This window comes from Monodon monoceros, unplaced genomic scaffold (genome assembly GCF_005190385.1).
Source record: "Monodon monoceros isolate NGI ecotype Baffin Bay Population unplaced genomic scaffold, NGI_Narwhal_1 Super_Scaffold_20, whole genome shotgun sequence".
Classification (NCBI taxonomy): Eukaryota; Metazoa; Chordata; class Mammalia; order Artiodactyla; family Monodontidae; genus Monodon; species Monodon monoceros.
In genome coordinates, this window is record NW_021703777.1 from 67,425,457 (window position 1) to 67,433,847 (window position 8,391).

Here is an 8,391-nt window from a genome sequence, read left to right on the forward strand (position 1 = left end):
AGAAAGCTTTTTGCCAGAGCAGGGAGGGAGGGGCACTCCAGAAGGAGGGAACAGCATGTGCCAAATGACTTGAAAGAGACTGACAAACTATGAGACTTCAAAGCCTATGGTCTGCTTAGATAGCTGAACCCTGAAATGCTTGAGCAGAATATAAAAGGAGGGAGGTAGCAATGGAGGGTGGTGAGTGTGCAAAGGGAAGCTGAGGCCAGACTACAAGGAAAGTTACATACTCCACTATGCAAATTTAAGCTTCTGGGAATCACTGACGGTTTTAAGTAGGGTCAGGGTCAGATTTCGGTTTTAAAATGCTCTGATAGAATAATCATGATAAAAAGGATTAACATTCATCAACTGTGGACTATTTGCTGGTTATCATGCACATTACATAGATGATCTCATTTAAACCTTGTAGCAATCCAAATGTGGTAGATATTATTATGATTATTTATTATTATTATTCTCATTTTATAGATGATGATACCGAGAACAAATCAAGGTAATGTAATTCATTTAATACCAAGGTAATGTAATTCATTTAATACCAAACAGCTAATAAATGGTGGAATCAACATTTCAACCCAGAATCTATCAACCTATCTGCTCTATGCTATTAAGCATAGACCCCAAGAGGAGGTACCAGAGAGAGCGAAAGGAACAAGGAAGAAGAAGGGATATCACAATACCCTAAGCAAAAGGAACTAAAGTCAGATAATGTTTAGCATAGAGAGGAGGTGATAGACTAGTGCAAGATTTCAGAAATGTAATGGAGACATAAAATAGTTGGAAATATCAGGACTTGGAGACTTTTGAAAGGTGCCTAAAGAATTGTACATATGTTTACACATGTGTAGACCTTGACATTCTACATATACATCAATTCCATTTTCTCATTTGAGCCTCATGACAACCTTAAACACTATGGCCATTTCTTCTGGGACCAATGTTAATCATGTTTCTTAATTTTTTTTTATGTTTTCTAGGTGGTCATAAACCCCAATAATTCATTTTTAATAACTACCAGGATTTTATTTATCAGTGTTTGCCAAAGGGTCAAGATTTTATTCTAGAATTAAGGAAGACTATTGGTGACTTTGCATACTTGAATTCTAATGTTTAGCATGCCCCAGTTGGGATCAGTTTCACTGAATTTCGCATTTAAATTATGCCTTCCACTTATATAGAAGGATACCACAAGAAGTCATAAAATACTCATGATCACATCTGTTATTGGGATACTATTGAGGATGGGGCCCACTGTACCACTCAGTATCATATGTGTGAAGACTTCTGGGAGAAAATTTTTCCCAGACCCTAGTACTCTGAAAAGTGTTTTGTTTCCTGAATCCTAAAATTCACTCACTTCCCTGTTTGCTTTGGTCACTGGGAATCTTAGAATTATTGGTACAATTCAGCTTTAATCATTATGTAAGATCTTAATGACCTGCATATTGATATATTTCTCCCTGATGCCTTAGAATTCTAAATTTAATTTTCCTTTGTCACTAATTGAAAAACAGATATGTTGCACAAATATATATAGTGTGTAAGCTGCCTTGAATAATTTTCAGGACTAAATGGGAAAAAATAAATTCAAAATAATACCGAGAAATAACTAAAAAATTTTTTAAAATTTTAAACATCACAGATCCAGAAATAGTGCAGGATTTGCTATGGCTTGAAAAAGCCAACACTTATTTCCTCTTATGAAGTTCCACTTATGAAGTTGTTTGTTTTATCTCCAAACCAATCCTCTTAAATAAGACCTTCACCCCTTCAAGAATCAATTCAATTTCCTTTTTTTTTTTTTTCCCCGTGAAAGCTGCTCCTGAGAGCCATTGGTCATCCTATTATCCTCTCCTGCTAACTCTTACTGAAACAAAAAATTATCATCCAGCTAGGATGGAAGTGTCTCAAGATCAAGAAACGTTACACATGTTACGAATATTCTTAGTGAATATGCTTACTGATAAGAATTTAGAGTAAGCAGCTTGGAATTGCTACTTTGAATTGGGATCAAACTTGAAAATGCTGGTTTCACTTTGAAGTTAGTCTCGCTTGTTTATTTATTCTCGTAAATACTGAGTCCAGACAAATTATGTACAGGCTAAAGCTGGTTTTGATAAGCTATATCAGAAATACTGTGTAGCTTTAATGTAGATGGCACACTTTAAGGGGAGAATTAATAGAGATTTTGTTAAAAATGATATAATAAACATTTTTATTTATTGTTTAAGAATATAACTAAAGTTTACCTTCATTCAGTCTTGCTTCAATCAAATTTATTGAGCATCTATTTTGTGCTCAACAAGTATGAGACTCTGCAGTCATAATTAATCCATTATTACCTGTCCTCCAGTTGGCTTAAAATCTTATGTAAATGGATATATCAGGCTGGATATATGTGGAATGAAGGTGATAGTAATTGTTTGGAAATACTACAAAGCAGCTTCCTTCCCATGAGTGAGGATGAAATAAATGCCCACCCTAGCTATCTTCCATTCCCCAGAAATTGACTTCAGTATACAAAAATTAAGTATGTAATAAAATTAATGTTTCAAATTAGTGGATAAATGATAGTCTTTCCAATAAATATTAGCAAAATTATATCTTTGGAAAATAATAAATAGAAGAACTTTCTAACACTTTTGCTAAACTAAGTTTCAGTTGAGTTAAAGACTTAAAGGTACAAGATTAAACCATAGGCTTCCCTGGGTGGCGCAGTGGTTGAGAGTCCGCCTGCCGATGCAGGGGACGCGGGTTCGTGCCCCGGTCCGGGAAGATCCCACATGCCGCGGAGCGGCTGGGCCCGTGAGCCATGGCCGCTGAGCCTGCGCGTCCGGAGCCTGTGCTCCGCGACGGGAGAGACCACAGCAGTGAGAGGGCCGCATACCGCAAAAAAAAAAAAAAATTAAACCATAAAAATAAAAGATAGGTACCTATAATATAATCATTCAGCATTTAATAAATGATTATTGAACATCTTTTCTCTTGGATGTATGCTTACAAAAGGAGAAAAATTAAGAGAAAATGTTGATAGAGGTGAATATATAATTTTAAAGTTATTTTTAAAACATATACTTGAAAGGTAAAGAAATTAATCATAATACTTGAGGTACTTCCATTAAAGTAGGAATAATTAACACTATAATAGAGGTATGATATTGCAATGAGACAATAAACTTTTTTAAAAGAATAGAAAAGGAAGAAGTTAAACTTTCCTTATTTCCACATGGTGAGTTTGTCTAGAGAGAAAATCTGATAAAGTCTCCAAATGTATAAGAATATAGTAAGAGAGTTAAACTAACCTTCTGACATCAAAATCAAATAACGTTTAAATACACATTAGTAGTATTTTCATACACAGCAGTTACAAAAAAAAAAAAAAAAACCCATAATAGGAAAACGTATTCTATTACAGTAATAAAAAAAATTCTAATGTATCTAGGAATAACTGAAAAAAGTGTAAGAGCTTTATAGAGAATCTGTATAACATTACTGAAGGACATAAAATAAGACTTAGATAAGTGAAAAATGTGTGGCTGGGAAGAATCAATATGATAAAGCCATCCAAAAAAAAAAAAAGACAATAAAATCTGCAAGAAAAAAAGAGGGAGTATATGGGGGCACTTGTCTTTGAGATATCAAGGCTTATTGAGCTATTGAAATTGAAAGAGTTTGTGTTTAGTTTGGGATTCATGTAGAGATAGTAAAAAACAAAATAACACAACCAAATAAAGAGCATAAAAATATTCCTCTATTTTAGGAAAACTGGGAAAGAATGAGCTATTCAATAAATGCTATGGAGACAATTTATTGTCTATAAAAGGGAAAAAAGTAGATTTTTACCTAATTTCATGCATGAAAACGTATTACAGGTGGATACATAATTCAAACATAAATCAAAACTTCAAAACTTTAGGAAACCTGTATAGGAAATATATTTATGATTTTGGTGTAGAGAAAGATTTAAAGATAAACGAAAGTATAAACTATGAAGGGAAAAGTTAATAGCGATAATCACATAAAAATGTAACCTTTAAATCAAAGACCCTATTAATATAGTGAAAAGTCAAGTCACACACTGAAAGAAGGTGTTTTCAGCAAATTTAACTGCCTAAAGATTAGTATGAAGAATTTATCAAAAAGGAAAAATCTCCCACAAGTAAATAAAAGAGAAAGAAAATAAAGACAAATAGCCACTCTAAATGAGGAATTGCAAATTAAAACAATGATATGCCATTTCAAAAGTATCAGATATGAACAATTTAAGAATGTCAAATATTGGTTAAAGATGCTCATATACTTTCAGGAGGCATAGAAATGGATCTGAATACTTTGTAAAGCAATCTGTGCATATCTGATAAAGTCAAAGACGCACATGCCATTTGACCCAGAATTTCTACCACTAGGAACACACCATAAAGATATGCTCGTGCAGTCTAAGAATGCTGATCGCAGCGTTGCTTTTAATAGTGTAAAACTGGCAACGACCTAAATATTTATTTATCGGTTGGGAATAAATAAATAAGCTATAGTTACATAATGGAATGCAACACTCAAAATATATAAATATCTATATGCTTTTACACAGATAAATCTCAATATAAAACATTAAGCAAAAACAAAATAATAAAAAGAGCTAGGTATGGAATGAAACGAGTGTGATAACATTAAGTAAAGTTTAAAATAGTTAAGTGCAAAAATCAGCATATATATTATTTTATGTGTATAGATATAGATTTGAGATAGGTAGATAATAGATAGATAGATAGAAAAATAGACAGAGATCTATTGTAAAAATAGACAACAATGATAGGAAGGGTACTAGGTTTTAGGATATAAAACATACTTCAACTGAATCTATAATATTTTATCCAAGAAAAAAACATGATATGTTTTGATTAATGGGTGTTATTATTCTACTCTCTCTACATTTCTAAGTATTTGAAATATTTTATAAAAGCTAATTAAAACTAATAAGTGACAAACTTGGAAGATATATTTACAATTTATATTTTTTAAAATATTGATACACATCAATAAGAGAAATAAATAAACCTAATAAGTAAATGTGCAAATGATTGTAACAGGCATCTCACAAAAGAAAGTTTCCAAAATTTATATTAAAAATTTTCAACCTCAGTAGAAATCAAATTAATACAATATTTTAAAAAATATGAAGTACAATTTTTATTCACTAGTTTGTTATTTTAAAAGGATTTAACCTCAAGCATCATGAATGCTGTAGAGAAATATAATTTCATACACTTTGGAGGCAGGACAAATTACCACAATCTATCTTAAGGATAGTTTGTAATACTAACAGTCATACAATATGCAATTTTCTGAATCTGTGGAATTTGTATTCTGTTTAATTGATCAGGGTTTCTGATTTAACCTAATATTATATATATATATATAGTATCTTATATGAATGATATATGATATATGTATCATATATAATATATAAACTTAGTTATATATATATATATCACATTCAATTATATATAATAATTACTTAATATATGTATACACTGTGAAATGCTTACCACAACCAAGTTAACATATCCATCACCTCACATAGTTACCTTTGTGTGTATGTGTGTAAATTCCTCTAAATGAGGAATTGCAAATTAAAACAATGATATGCCATTTCAAACGTATCAGATATGAACAATTTAAGAACGTCAACTATTGGTTAGAGATGCTCATATACTTTCAGGAGGCATATAAATGGATCTGAATACTTTGTAAAGCACTGAAGATCACTTAAGAACACTTAAGATCTACTCTCTTAGCAGATTTCAAATATACAATACAATAATTATTAACTATAATCACCATGATATACATTAGATTCCCAGATCTTGCTCATCTTACAACTGGTGAAAGGGTACAAACTTTCATTCACGATATATTTTTATTACAATCACTATTAGTAAGGTTTGAATTTTGGTAAGGTAGCCACACTAATTTTGAAATACATATCCTTTGTTATGCTTTCACACTTTATTTTGCAGATTAAGTACTGTATTAGTTTATTAAGAGTATAAAACCTGTGTAACTTTGTTATTACAGTAACTCTACTAATTAACTTTAGTATTTTTATCTGTGCTAATGGAAATAGTTTCATTTCATTTTTTTTGTATATGTATTTATTCTCTAAAAGTTTATTATTTTCTTATTAAAAGGTCTTCTGTTTCAGGCTATATTAATAGCCAGTTATTTAACAGACCTTTAGCTGATAATATGAAAAATGTCTTTTTTTTTTACTTTGTATTTTTCACCCTTCTTATTCATATATCATAATGTGGACTTCTGAGATTAAAATCGATATCATGTAATACAGCCAGGTACATTTTTATCTCTTTTTCATTTTACTTTTAATCATCATGCTATAACAATTTTAAAATTATTTTATCGAAAATAAATTCATGTTTTATTCTTTTCTTATATTTATACTTCTTTTTAATTTCTTCTCAAGTTACTATTTTCAATATTTCTACTATTTCCAATATTTCTTCTATTTCCAGTATTTTGAGTGACTACAAGGGTATTCTCTTCTTGTTTTAAACAGAATTCCTCCCAGATAAATATTAGATTTCTTGTTTAAAAATATACAATCTGAGGCTTCCCTGGTGGCGCGGTGGTTGAGAGTCCACCTGCCGATGCAGGGGATGCGGGTTTGCGCCCCGGTCCGGGAAGATCCCACATGCCACGGAGCGGCTGGGCCCGTGAGCCATGGCTGCTGAGCCTGCGCGTCCGGAGCCTGTGCTCCGCGACGGGAGAGGCCACAACAGTGAGAGGCCCGCGTACCGCAAAAAAAAAAAAACTAAACTAAAAAAACAATCTGTGCTTCCCTGGCGGCGCAGTGGTTGAGAGTCCGCCTGCCGATACAGGGGACGTGGGTTTGTGCCCCGGTCCGGGAAGATCCCACATGCCGTGGAGCGGCTGGGCCCGTGAGCCATGGCCGCTGAGCCTGCGTGTCCGGAGCCTGTGCTCCGCAAGGGGGTAGGCCACAACAGAGAGAGGCCTGCGTACCGCAAAAAAAGAAAAAAAAAAGAAAAGATATACAATCTTACTAATAAAGTTGTTCCAAGTTATTGCTTTTATTAAAAATACTACTTTTATATGTTTTAGTAAGAAGAGTTAACATTTCTATAGGCTTATTACTTACCAATCCTATTTTAAACACTTGACATTTTTAGTGTTTATAATACCTTATAAGGTAGTGATACTATAATTAGTTCTGTTTTGCAGATGAAGTCACTGAGACACAGAAAGTTCATTAATACATCCAAGATCAAACAATGAAATATTAAAGACAGAATTCAAATTTATGTAGTCTAAAGACAATCTATACTCTTTACCAGTACACTATTAATTATAAAAAAAATTACCACTATAAAATACTTTTTTAACCTCTATTGATATAATTACATGATTTTTGCAAATTCTCGTATGTAATTAAGTGCATTTAGGGTTTATCCTATGACATGAGTGATTTACATTTTTAGAACAAGCCAGAATTAGAGATATTTTTTTCTTTAAGCACAACAGACCTATGCTGCCCAAGTGGAATGTTGTAAAGAGTCACTCTAAAAACTGGAAGTGCTTGGCATGTTGTGACATCTGGCTGACCAATGTGGACCTCTGGGTAGAAGAAAATCAAACAGAATGACTATTCAGGTTGCTACCAAGGAGATACTGCTTTAGACAGTCATTTAAAATGTTGCCATTCATAACTCTGTTAATATGTAGAGATTCTGTTATTTTTTTAGTAGGAACTATTTATACTTTTCATCTTACTTATTTCATAGACTAAATTTTTAGTACCTGGAATTAACTGAAGGACAAAAGCCAGGCTATTACCCAGGTGAACAGTTTTCTATCTAAACATATAGCCTTAGGGCTCATTCATTTACTCAAAAATATTTTTAGAAATATAAAACAAGGGCTTCCCTGGTGGCGCAGTGGTTAAGAATCCGCTTGCCAATGCAGGGGACATGGGTTCGATTCCTGGTCCAGGAAGATCCCACATGCTGCAGATCAACTAAGCCCGTGTGCCACAACTACTGAACCTGCGCTCTAGAGCCCGCAAGCCACAACTACTGAGCCCGTACGCCACAGCTACTGAAGCCTCCATGCCTACAGCCGGTGATCCGCAACAAGACAAGCCACCACAATGAGAAGCTTGCGCACCGCAATGAAGAGCAACCCCTGCTCGCTGCAACTAGAGAAAGCCCATGTGCAGCAACGAAGACCCAACATAGCCAAAAATAAATAAAATTTAAAAAAATTATAAAACAATAAAAGATAAAAACTAACAAGGTAAACAAAGCTTCCCATGTGAATTACTATAAATGAGAAAAGAGCATTCCATACTACCCT